This window comes from Quercus robur, chromosome 8 (assembly GCF_932294415.1).
Source record: "Quercus robur chromosome 8, dhQueRobu3.1, whole genome shotgun sequence".
Classification (NCBI taxonomy): domain Eukaryota; kingdom Viridiplantae; phylum Streptophyta; class Magnoliopsida; order Fagales; family Fagaceae; genus Quercus; species Quercus robur.
Window position 1 is genome coordinate 11,799,669 of NC_065541.1, and position 14,296 is coordinate 11,813,964.

The window sequence follows — 14,296 nt, forward strand, 5'->3', positions numbered from 1 at the left end:
AAGTTTTGGTTTCAGTTCAAAAAATAAATTGTGTGTAAAATTAATATTTGAATTAATAATTAGCAATGTGCAACGAGGTATGTTTACAAGGCATTGTTAAACTGAATAATTTGTCTTTCCGATTTGATTGGAAATTGGAAAGTATTTTGAAAATCAAGAACGGTAGGAGGATAGTTTGTCTGTTTCCTTTGTGTTTGTTGGATTTGTGTCCCATTTGGTCAAGTACTGAAATCTAACAATCACTCTTTTGCTGCCATCTTTGAAGACTACAGAGTCAAAATTTTAAAATTCCTTCCAACTATCAATAACTATATATATATATATATATATATACACACACACATGCAAGCTTTCTCTTTCTTGATAGGTTGTTTACTTTTCCAATATATATTCCTACTACTTGAAGTTGTTGACTCAACTTACCAATTAATTAAACCTTTTCAACAATATATATGTTATAAGTTTGAGTGTTTATCTGCAATTAGCCTCAAACATGAGGTGGATACAAATTCACTTTTATAAGTTTTTATTTTCCATCCCTTTGCATGCTTTGAATTGATTATTCACTTGCTGTTCGCATCAAACAAAATAAAATTAAGGTTAATTAATTTCTTGTTTAATTTGACTTGAATTTGTCAATTCTTGGATGTATTAACCTCTCACTCTTTCTCTCCATATATATATATATATATATATATATATATATATTATTAGTTACTTCTTTTTCCTTGCATGACATTATATATCAAAACAGTCGTGCCACGATACTACATCTAGACTACCAAATTTTAAACACTCCAGGTTGGAGAATAAAACAGACGGAGTAGTTAGTCCGAATGGGATTAACACACATGTATCACATGCGCTCACCCCTGATATTCGGCCATAATCAAAGGGAGGAGTTGAGTTTTAACTGGTCAACTACTAACATATTCTTTAAGTACTCTCTTAACCGTAAAACGATTTTTTTTTTTTTAATTTATTTGCAAACAAAAAAAAGTTCAAAAGAAGTTGAAAAATCATTTTATAAAATGATGCCAAGTTCTAGGAATTGATCTGCCGGCCGGCGGCAGCCAAATTATCCTTCTTCTTTTTTGAATAAAATTTGATTGTTTCTTTGGAATATTATTTTAATGTCCATATGAAAGATAATCTCAGTGATGCAATTTAAAAAAAAAAAAAAAAAATTGAATGTAACGTTAACTAATTGTTATGAATACTTTTTAAGTCTTAAGATTGGCTCGAAACTTAACCGGATTAGATAATGACTTGAATTCTCTTTTATCTTTTCCGCCTGCTTACTTAGTTGATGTATGAGTTTCACTTTCAAATGGTTAATTATTATGATTTATAAGGTTCTGTACTTTTGTTTACTAATCTACCTACGTGATCTCAAGAAAATGTGTTTCAAGCTTCAAAGAAACAAAAATCTTATCCCTTATCCTTTTTTGTTGGATCTTATCCATTTATATGGTAAGATGAACTAGAGCAGTTCTTAGTCATGAAAGAAAAAACGCTTTCTCAAACACGTCACAATTTTAGCTTCTTCTTCTTTTCTTTTTCTTTTCTTTTTTTAAATTTTAAAAAAAAAATAGATAGTTGAGCGAGGAGGATTTAAATTCTAGATATCTTTATTAAAAGCACTAGAAAGTTCCAAGCAATTGAGTTGCAAAACTTTTGGTATATAAAGAATTAGTACTTAGATTTGTTATTAATGTTGGACTGTTCCAAAGAAATTATGTGCGGAAATGTATTAATAATCCAACAATATTAGATGACTTGATTAAGCTGTGTATGAAGGAATTATAATTGTTTAGTTGGTATAAGCCTTTCAGAGTCGATATTTTTTTGCAGATTAGCTTTAAGATTATCTGAAACTTTGACTTTTTATCTTCTAATTCCTTCTCCTATTCTTTCTTCCCCTATTTTTTACTTCTTCACTCGTAAGTCTCTAATACTCTAATAGTAATTGTCCAAAACCAAGAAAAGTGATTCTTATTCAATGGTTCAAGTGCCTAAGTAGTAGATCATATCATCATACTATTTAGCTGAGCCAAATTGCAGCCTTGCCATTGGAATTGAATTAGAATATGAACAATAATTTGATCCATTATCAATTTTTCAAAATTTATTTCTCTCCCAGGCCCAGCCAAAGCTTGATTCTAAATGGGTTTGAAGATAGGCCCAAAATCTCTAGTCTTGAAAGTGGAAACTCGTTGTCGAGGGTACACGGCCCTGGCACAGTAGGGATGGCCCATCTCCAATATAAATTGTTTGTTTGACAAAACAAAATTTATTCTAGGCTTAATCTTTTCCAGACCAAACGAAAATAATAGTGCCGGCCCAAATAGAGTATTAACCCGTCTACGAGTCCATAAAAGCACCAGAAGGGTGCTCTCCTCTCCTAGCTAGAATCTGGTTACATTTTTTTTTAGTCTTGCATGGGCTTGTTTTGGGTTGTTAATTGGGCTTAAGTTTGATATTGGTAATCTTTGTTTGGGCAAATTTTTTTTGGACTTGTCAATTATATTTTAGATTTTAGGTCTAAATTAAATATCAATAATATTATTACGGGGCTAAGTGTAATTCTATTGAACCCAATTATTAAAATTAGTACATGCTCCATCCCTACATGTAATGAAAAATCATAACTTTTAAAATCCCATAATTAAACCTCTCAATCTCAAACATATTGTCTCTTAAACGAGAAAGTATCTCATGAGACCTATATCTCAATGACATGTAAGTCTCAATAAAAGAAGATGGAGGAGATACGGAATCATTAGAATCAGTGGATACAACCTCAGGTATACTAATGGGAGTGACAAAAGAATCATTACCAGTTGAGGAAGAGGGAGCAACAACAACTTCAGAAGAAACAAATAGATCTGCAATATTAGTAGAGATAGAGGCAAAAGGAAAAGAATGTTCATGAAAAACAACATCCCTAGAAATGAATACACTATGAGTTGACAAATCAAGAACCTTATAACCCTTTACCCCAAAAAGACACATTTCTTAGCTTTAGGAGCAACTTTTGTTCTGTTATTAGAAAGTGTGGAAGCAAAACATAAACATCTAAATACTTTCAAATGTGAATAACTAGGTGGATGACCAAATAGAATTTCAAAGGGAGTCTGATTTGATAAAGCTGATGTTGGTATTCTATTTATCAAATAAACAGCAGCAAGAATAGCATGTCCCCATAAATGCAATGGTAAATGAGATTGAAACATGAGAGCCCTTGCCACATTCAAGATGTGTTGATTTTTTTCTCTTAACAACAGCATTTTGTTGAGGTGTTTCAACACAGCTCAATTGATGCAAAATGCCTTTCTTGGCAAAGAAATCTCTCATGAAAAATTCAGTACCATTATCAGACCTTATAGTTTTAACCCTTTTAGAAAATTGTGTTTCCACCATAGTACAAAATTGTTCCAAAATAGATTGTATTTGTGACTTATGGTTTAACAAATAAACCCAACTACACCTTGAGCAATCATCTACAATGGTTAAGAAATACTTCCAATTATCAATAGTAGACATTGAGAAAGGTCCCCACAAGTCACAATGGATCAAATCAAAGCAATTATCATAAATGTGAGAACTTTTATTGAAAGGCAAACGTTTTTGTTTAGCAAGTGGACAAACTTCACAAGTAAAGTTCTCAACAGAAGTAAAAAGGGGTACACCATTATTCTTTATTGAAGCTAATTTGGCACTAGACAGATGTCCCAATCTAGAGTGCCATACATGAAGTTGAGTGCTATGTACAGAAGGTCTGGTAGAAATAGAAGTAGAAATGGAAGGTGAAGTTGAGTTGCTCTTTTCTAGCAAGTAAAGACCATTGCATTCCCTACCTAGACCAAGTGTGCTCCAATGAGCAAGGTCCTAGATAAAGCACAAGTTTCCAAAGAAGATAAGACAACATAAAGTGGATTTGGCTAACTAACTGACTGAAATGAGATTGAAACTAAATGATGGAACACATAAAACATTATAAAGGGTAAGCCTTTCTAAGATTCTCACAGTGCTAATGTGTGTGACTGAAGCTATTTCACCATTAGGCAAATTGACATAAGTATTCAGAGTAGTACTGATGGAAGTAAAACATGAGATAGAATGCACCATATGATCAGAAGCCCTTGTGTCTATGACCCAATCAGTGGCATGAAAAACCTCTTTATCAACTATTTTGGCAGAAAAAATAGAGTGCTTTAAGGTGGGTTTGAAAAATAAGCTTGGATTGTTACCTGACATAGTGTTAATATAGTTGGAATTGACATTGATGTGGAAGTCACACCAACTACAACAGGCACACCATAAGCTCCAGGAGTCAAGCTAGAGACACTACCACTTGTACTAACAGATGCAACATGATGATTGTCACCTTGATCAGCTCCAGAATTAAAAAGAGCAAGCAATTGCTCCCACTGTGCCTTAGAAATAGGACACTGAGCAGATGCATTTGAAGGAACCTCAACAACATTACCTTGTGGATATGAAACCTAATTAGCATTGGCATTGGGCTTGCCTTTGTGCTTGTATTCAGGTGGATACCCAAGGAGCTTGTAGCACTTGTTCACAGTGTGTCCAAGCATGTTGCAATGAGTACACAAAGGCCTGTCCTTCTTATTACCACCTTTATTACCAGAGTTACCTTTGGTATTAACATACATAGCTACTGAATTCGGTTTTGGTGTGAAGGTAGAACCATGTCCAATGCTTTTGTGAGACTCTTCTTGGAGAACCAAAGCTTACACCTTGTTCATTGATGGAAATGGCTCAGACATGAGAATCTGACTCCTCACAGTCTCAAAATTCTCATTGAGCCCCATCAAGAACCTCATGACATAGGCCTTCTCATGTTCAACACTTAGAATCTTCATTGCTCCACAAGTACATGCTGGTAATGGTTCATAATGAAGCAATTGATCCCAAAGTTTCTTGAATTTAGAGTAATACTCAGTTACCGACATTTGATTTTGAGATATATGTGAAATCTCTCGTTGTAGATTGTAAATCTTTGGACCATTTCCCTGAGAAAAGAGATTTTGCAACTCAAGCCACATCTCTCTTGCAGTCTCATAATACATGATGTTGCTGGAAACATTAACATGCATGGAGTTGATCAGCCAAGAAAGCACCATTGTGTTACAACTTTCCCAATCTTCATACAAGGGAGAATCAATATCAGGCTTTGCAATCTTGCCATTCACAAAACTATCTTCTTCTTGGCAGTGAGTGCTAGAACCATAGCCCTAGACCAAGATTGATAGTTCTTCATTCCCAGCAGTGGGTGAGTGACCAAGATATTGCTTGGATTTTCACTTACACTAAGCAAAAATGGATTGGGAGAATTAGACTCTGTATTAGAATTTGAGACTGGTTGTGTGGATTGAGTATGTGCTAGATTGGAGTGAGCACTTCCTTGAGCAGAAGCCATTAATGTTCTTCACAAGCTTGAATGAGTCCTTCAATGAAATTTGAAGAGAAAACAAGAAATTCTCTGAGAAGAATTAACAATAAGAAAAAAAGGATCAAGACTCTCTGAATCAGAGTATAAGAAACTTTCTTGAAAAATTCCTATTTGGAGAGTAAGAAACTTCTAGAATCAAAGAAGTAAAGCTAGGAAATCAATATAAACTGTGCTAGCAGCTCTGATAACATGTAAAACTCTGAGAGAAATCTAAATAAAATTGGGCGTATTTCATTGATTGAAAGAGAATTACAATTGGATGGAATGAATCAAATACAAAGCCTACTCTGTTTTATATACACTGTGAGCGTAACTAACTTCCTAAAAAAGAAGGCGCCAAAACCGTTATTTGAAACTTCTAGAAATGTACATGTGTCAGTCTTGACTAACAAACTCCTAAATTCTCGGAACTAACTCTTCAATGCTCTTGGATGAAGAACTCATGATGTGGCAATGCTTTAATCACTTTCAGAACTTCTGTGCTAATCAAAACATGCTTTGATGTAAGTTTCGTAGCCTGATCAATGCTCTTCTCATCAGCAAGTGCTTCACTGCCTGCTACCCTCGTGGCTTGGCTAGTGCTCCTTGCATCAACAACTGCTACACTGCCTGCTACTCTCGTGGCTTGGTTTATGCAGCTCTACTATGCAGTGTTGCTTGCAATTTTAACAAAACCCATTGCCTAAACCCATTGCCTAAGCATGCTGCCAATCTGTCAAGATTGAAGAAGACCTTTAGCAATCAAATGTTTCTTCAAAGTGGCATTTTACTAAAACATCATTTTTTTTTTCCTTTTGCCCAACAATTGGCCACATTGATGGAAAATTGTTGATTAAAGCTCAATTTTCTGAAATACAAATCAACCAAGTTGATGCAGCCTAACACCTCCTCCCCCAAGGAAAAGAAAACCAGCCACAACGACCACTAAATTCTTTCTAAAATAATGTTGACCACTAAATTATCAAGAGCAATTATCAATTAGCAAGAGACATTAACATTCTAGTTAAAATAAAGACATTAATATATTTTTTTTCCTCAAAGAAGATAAAAAGTGTCTAACATTTATTGTGAGGAAGAAAAAAGAGGTGAGAATAGATAACATATGGCTTGGGTTCTCCACGCTGTACTTTCTTGGTTTGAGAGGTTGTGCAAATATTGCAAATCAATAAATTCTATCATTTTTATTTATTTATTTATCTATACAGAAAGCAAGAACCACAGCTTGAGTGGAGTCAAAAAGCAGCGAGTTTTCTCACACCCCACAACACATTGCATAATAAAGAGAAAGAGAAAGAGATCCATGAGATGAGAGATGATAAAACAGATGGTTTGATCATAATAAAAAATTTTGGAGTTTCAGAGGTCAATTTGTCAATTTCTTGAAAGAGGGGGGCCAAGTATAGATATTTTAGAACTAAATGTTAAAATTGATGTACAAATATGTACACTAACAAGTTATTTTTTTTTTAATAAATAGGAGGGGGAGTCATGGCCCCCCTTAGTCTACATGTAGGTCGTCTCTAATTGTTGTTCATATTTTTACAAAACAAGAACTTGCCCTGCATATCAAGCTCCATGCTACTGGTGGGAAAAATACCAACACTTTTCTTTGAAGTATTGGTTTTGTCAATATCTTTCTACTTTTTGCATCTCTTTTTAATATCGATATGTTATGGGCTACCCAAACCCAAAGCATGATAAGGAGAGCCCATATTTTTTTATAGAAAATATGTCATAATTCGTCTGTTTCATGATAATTAACATGCTCTGTATCTTATTACAGCGATTTTATTTTATTATTTTTTTTTCCGTTCTTCTTTTAATGCCTAGTGGTCCAAAACCTTTTTAGCACATCCTTAGAATAGCAGGCCAATGCAATATCGAGATTCCTATTTACATGATTTTATTATTTTATTTTTCTTATGTATTTTTCTATTTTTGATGCATCTTATGTACTAAAATGATGCCTCAAGTCTGAGATATAATGAGATTACTTAATGTTTTGAAACATAGGTTACTTAGCTTTGTTGTGTTCTTCTATCTAGATCACTGGATGATGGAATTTATAAAATTATCGTGTGTAAAAAATAAAAATAAATACTCTCATTAGAGGCTTACCTTTTTAAAGCTTAATGAATGGTTTGCATGCTGCTTGAGAGGTGAAGATGACAGAGTTATTGCGGGAAGTAAAAGACTTGATAGTTGGATGTTAAATTTGTATGAGATGTTGATAGTTCTTAGAGGCATAGCTTTTATTTGGAGCCAAAGATCTTGTAACTGAATTGGCGCCTCCTCATGTACAAAGTGTTTGGGGGTTTAGGAGGAAAAGAGTTCAAGTTGCGGGGTTAGCAGCATGTTGTAATTATTTCTCAAAAAAGAAGAAGCTTTTATTTGGAAATGTAATTGGCATGTAGCATTTATTCCGATTGTTTTGGATTAAAAAAAATTAAATAACTAATAAATCAACTGATTGTTCGATTGTTACGGCATCACCATTTGTTCCATGAAATTACTATTATTTTGTTTTAAATTTATTGTAGTTATTTTAGGCCACTTATATATAATTTCGCACTTCAAAGTAATTGGCTAACTATTAGAACACTAATCTCTCAAATTATCAATCAACCGCACAAGAAAAAATTCACTTTTTAATGGGATCGATCAAAATTTGGTACTAATAAATTTCAATAGTTCTATAATAAAAAAACAAATTGAGAAGAAAATTAAGCAGCACATTTTAAGTAATACAGATAACTCTTCAACATTCAGCTAAAAATATAGAAAGCAACTCTTGAATATTACCATGAAGAATAATTTATGTTAATTTTTTTTTTAATTTGGAAAATATTTATTGAAAGAAAAACCAACAACTATGAAGTATGAACTAGCTACAGTCAAAGCAGAAACTATATGTCTTGCTGCACGGCATCTACAAAAGAAGCAGGACCCATTGGCCATTGACTCAATGCAACATAATTTACGTGTACTTAACATAACAACAAAACAGCGTAAACATCTCAATTTCACGCCAAAATAATCTCTTTAGAGTTCTCTAGCACCACCTAGGTTCGATCCAGCTACAGCGCAACTTTTCCCTTGAGCTATAAAAATCAACATCCTTACCCTCAAAAGAATGAAACTTTTTTGTCTTTAGTGAATAGAAGACCATGCTTTGTCCACAAAATATAGGAAAGTAAATTTTGTTCTCCATTCCAGGAGTTTTTGCCATTACAGAAAAGGATGATGAACAACTCAAATAAAGCATATGATTTCCCAAATTTTCTACTTTGATCCAGGTCATTTTAGATTCATTCAATTTGAAAACCTGTACCCATTTTCTCATATTACCCACAAATACCGAGAAGAGTTCACTATCGCATTCTACTAGATAATTCTGGTCAAAACCACTCATGCATGGTGATTTAGGTTTAGTAAGAACTTCCCAAGTATTCTCACCATCATCGTTTAACTTCAGAATTCCTAGGTTTCCTTTTTGACCCAAACAATAAAATGCTCCTCTGTAGAAAATCGGGCTATTGTTATTAAAGGAAAAGTCTGCATCATTAAACTCATTTTCATGCCAATGTTCTATGTCCAGGTCTAGGTCCTGCCCCAAGCTAGAAGAGTACTCTAAAACAAACTTCGCATCAGATTCACGCTTACTCAAATTAACAACTGCACATTCTGAAGAGGGTGGGGAGGAAGAGAAGCCAATGCAAGAGAAATCCAGAGCTCTATCCATATTCTCTGCCAACGGTAGAATGGCTTGTGTGAATGGATTGAAAAAGAAAGTTAAATTTTCACCTAAAAAGAAACGTGATTTTTCCGCTACAGCTACTAGCAACCAACCATCCTTTGAGCCGCAAATTATACCTCCTTTTAGAACTTGTGGCAAGTTGATGATATACTTGTCACCATGTTTTGGGTCAATGAAAGCACAAACACTTTCGTTCTCAAAGAACACCAGCCATGGAGATAATAAAGAAGGGTTTTCCACCTTCTCCATGGCAATCCTCCATTGGATCGGAGATGCTGCAGAATGGAAGATTTTACAAGTAGCACGAAAGTGCAAATAATCAACTGAGATAAGACGCTTGGCAATCAATTTAACCATGTCCAAATGAAGGGCAGCTAAATCATTTGTGGACTCCACGTCCTTTAAATCATTCTCTCTTCCATAAACCTTCCCACTTTCTTGTTCTTCTGTATTATTTTTGTGCTCATCTTCTTTTAGTGTATTTGTTAACCTATATAAGCACGAACTTATATCAGCAATGAGTAGTAGAGGAACAAATAGATAAAATCAACAAAATCTATATAGCAAACAAACCATTCAAGTGTTCAAGCATTCAATAGATATAGATACCTTACAAAATTGCTATTAGCAGTAAAAGCATATTTAGTTTTTTTATAATTAACAATAGTACTGATCTGTTTTTTTTGAATGTTTGTCAACTTTATGTAGTAAATTTTAAATTCCTCAACTATATAAAACTAGTTTGTACGGTACCTACCATATATGAATTTTCATTAGTAACCATAGATTATTGACAAACAAGTATAGATTTTAATATATATAATTTTTTCCCAATTGTGATTTTCAATGTGAACCTATTGATGTTGACAAAAAATTAAAAGTTTCACAAGTAGTGACCAATTACCTGAGGAGAGGCATAATCCAAACCAGACAAGATCGTTGTAGTCTTGGTAGATTTAGAAAAGGTGAGGAAATTGAAATTGTTCCATCTTCTATGTTGTACGAGTACAATTTTTTGTAAGTGTCATCACCATATAAAGTGAAATATACACGATTTGCCACATCTGGATTAATTACATGGATGGAAAACGCTTGCTGTTCAAGTGTGTTCAAAGGCAAAAAAAATGCTCGGTCCTTGGCGGTTTCTACCTGTACCCATTCCTTGTTAGAAAAATTTAATCTATAGATCCCAATTGCTAAAACACCTGTGAAACTTTCATCCTTGTACTGTATTTCAACTGTGAATAGATCGCCACAGGATTCCATCAAGTGTACTTGTTTCGTAGTCGGACGAGCTGACCGTAGAAAGACATTTAGAGGCTCGATTTTAAGGCCGTCACGCTGAATGTCATGAATTTTTACAAGCCTCCTGCCGTGTTCACAATCTCCTAATGGTGACCATACTGCATACAAATTACCATCGCAGCAAACAGGGCTAATTAATAGATTAGGCACTGTCGGCATTGATTCTTCCAGAATTCGTACCAAGTCTATAGTTCGTTTCAGCTCATCATAATAGCATAACTCGGTCCATTCTTCATCGCCAAGTTCACAGTATAATATATAACGCATACGTACAACAAATAAGACGACCTTGCAACCTGGTTCGCTTGGAGGAGACGTCAAGATGCAATCTCCAATATCTGCTTTGGGCATGGACGGAAGTTTTATTTCCTCCATAGTTACAGGATTCCACAATATGGGGCAGAAATCTCTATGGCAATATAAACACCAACCGTGACAATTAGCCCATAATTTCCTATTCTGCAACTCAGGGATTTTACGTATGTAAGTTTCATTGGGATTTGATATGCTGCAAAATATTTGTCTTCTGTTGTGTTTATCAGTGGAATAAACAAGCCAAGGATAGGGTTCAGGCGGAGGCGGACGATGCTGTTCTTCATACTTTGCTGCCGATTTCTTCTTCATGATGAAAAGTAGACTTGCAAATTAAGGGTCAAGAATTTAAAGAGTTCAAACTGAGAGGTGTTTGAGTTTGAAAGACACGAAGTTCTTGTTTATATAGGCCGGGTCCAGAGTTCTAGAACTTTAAGGATTCGGTTTCCCTTCTGTTCTAGGAAAACCAGGATCTCTCTAAATACTTACGTGACGGTCTCGATGGAGGGCATTCTTGAACTAGGGCGGTTACCAAGGTTGTTTTATCCGAGGGTGAGAGTGAGATTACATAATGATCAAACTCTATAGGGCTGCTTTCTTTTCTTTAAAAAAAAAAAAAAAAAAAAAAATCTATGAGCTCAACAACGTTAAACATATCTAACCTTCTTACTAAGATACCATTCAATCAATGCTTGCAAAGATTGTTCCTGGTTGACTGACTTTTCTTTGTCAGCTAGTGATGATGCACAGACAATGAATTTCTTCACTAGCTCATGAAAAGGTGCATGATTGACTAATAGAATATCCATGTTTAACGTTGTTATCCTAACCTTGTAGGTTTTAGTTCTACCATATTCAAAATCTATGATGCTCAACATTGTTCACCAAGCCATAAATCTTTAATTGAGAGATTGTAAACTTTTAAAAACAAAATTTTGGTTACATCTCTATTCAATATATTTTTATTGAATATGAATTTGGACAAATCTACAATTTGATAATATTTTCTTTTTATATCCTCCATAGTTGTAAATCTTCCGAAAACTCAAAGATCAATAGATATGTCATTAATGAAATATTTAAATTTAAAGTTTTGAGAAATGATATACCCATGACATTTTCATAACACTTTTACAATAAATCCTAAATAATATGTTGTTATTAATTCAAATTATTCTATAACAACTCCATCCAAACTATGTAGGTATTGTTATCTTTGGAGTCATGTTAATTTTTTTTTTTTTTTTGTGGGAGTTATAGTCATTAGCTACAATTAGGGGTGGCAAATGGACGAGTTGGGTCATAAATGGGTTGAGTGTGCAATTATTCATTTATCCATTTATGACACGTTTATATACAAATTAATTATCCATTATTCGCCCAACCCATTTAATTAATAACCCGTCCATTTAACCCAATATGACCCAAATAAATAAATAATTTGTTAAATACTTAAAAAAAAATTAAAAAGTTCAAAAATCAATTTTCTTGTCCTTTCCTTTCATTTTCCTTCACAAAATTCATTTCTCAGCAACCAAACAAAGCCACAGAAGAAGGAAAAAAAAAAAAAAAAAAAAGACTATTTTCTTCTCTGTGCTGCTTCGTCTCCTTCAACCTCACTCTTCCACTCCCTCCAAAACTCTCTGAAACTCACCACATTCCTTTTCCTAACCCTATCGAAATCAACAAGTACTCCATCCCCATCCTCCACCTCCGCCACAATTGCGTTTCTTATTGCCAACAAATTGATCTGAAGCCGTGACCTCGGAGTCCACTTTTCCAGAACCTTCTAGCTGAAATCCGGCGACGAGTACGCCCACCGGAACTCCGAAAGCTTCTGCTGGAGCCTCTTCCCGAAATCGATCTCCGCCAGAGGTAAGTTCTTGAACGAGTTGGCTCGGTGGCGCATGAGTTGGATATCCGGGTCCGTCACGAACCTCTCGCCAACCTTTGGATATGAAGGAGAATGCGATTGAATTCAACGAAGAAGAAGACGACATCATTGCTCGATTCTCGTTGTCCATGGCTAACTCTGAAAAAGCTAGGGTTCCTCTTCGTTCTTTGAAAATTTTTAGTGCTTGAAAGAATTGAATTCTCTCTCTCTCTCTCTCTCTCTCTGGGAAAATGTTTAGAAATCTGAGGGAAGTGTTTGTGTGTCCACTTCATCATCTCCACATAGTGAGAAAATCTGAGGTGCTAAACAACTGGCACTAAATGGGCCATGACACTTATTGTTTGGGAAAGTGTTTGGTTGCTGAGAAAAAATCTGAGGAAGAGTGAGATTTATTTAAGTTTTAGATTTTAGAAGGGTTTAGTGGGTATTAATGGGTTTATTTAATTTTAAATTTTAGATGGGTTGAGTGGGTATTAGTGGATTTATCCATTTAGACCCATCTAATTAATTAACCTAATGGGTCTTTATCCATTTAACTCAAATACTCAAATGAGTTGGATTAAGACTTATCCAAATAAGGTTGGTAATGGATGGGTTCATGGATATGGATAAAAATTGCCACCTCTAGCTACAATCAAGTTATAACCAAACTTTATCCAACCTATAATTATGCATTATACAATATTACTAATTACTCTATGTGGCTCATTATTTTGAATGAAACCGTGTGATCCAAATATTATAAGAGACATTTTTTTTATATAAGAATATAAGAGACGTATTAAGACACAAAGCATAACATTTTTTTATTTGAAAGTAAAAGCATTACATTTTATAACATAATAATATGTGCGGTATGATGCATAATGTGTCTTTAGACCGTACAGTTGATCAGTTAAATATTTTACTTTAATAAATGTATCATCATTTAGAGATTAACTTTAACAAGAATTCGGCATAAAAGTCTGTCTTTACCTCCTATATAAAAATAAAATAAGACCACATCAGATTTTTTTCAACTTAGACAATAGAGATTGACAAATGTTATCACATTCAACCAATATATTTTGAATATTGAAAAAAAAATGTATTTAAATTGAATAAAGAAAGTATCGAAGTTAAAAGTTGACGGAGATGATGCTAGAGTCGCCGCAATTGAAGATGCTTGAGCAGTTGAGCTGAAAAGTGAAAACGAAGAAGTAGGAGGAGGAGATGGGCAACATGTACAACATGGGCAACAAGAACAAGAAGAACACCACAAACCAGCTCGCGAATGCAGAAAACGCTGTGAAATTAAGCAACAAAGCCATGGAAGTAGAAAATCGTCCGTGGTTTGTGGACATTATTTTAATTAATGAACCAAAGCTTAGTAAAATGGCAATGGAGGCCCAAAACAATGACAAAGACATCCAAAGTCCCAAAAATACCTTTCCACCAATTTCCAATAATCTCTGCTGCTTGGAGACTCCATCGTGTTTGTTAGATGGGGAATCTATGGTAGAACATCATGTATTCATTCAGTTTTGGGTAAATTTTAATTTTTTTTTTT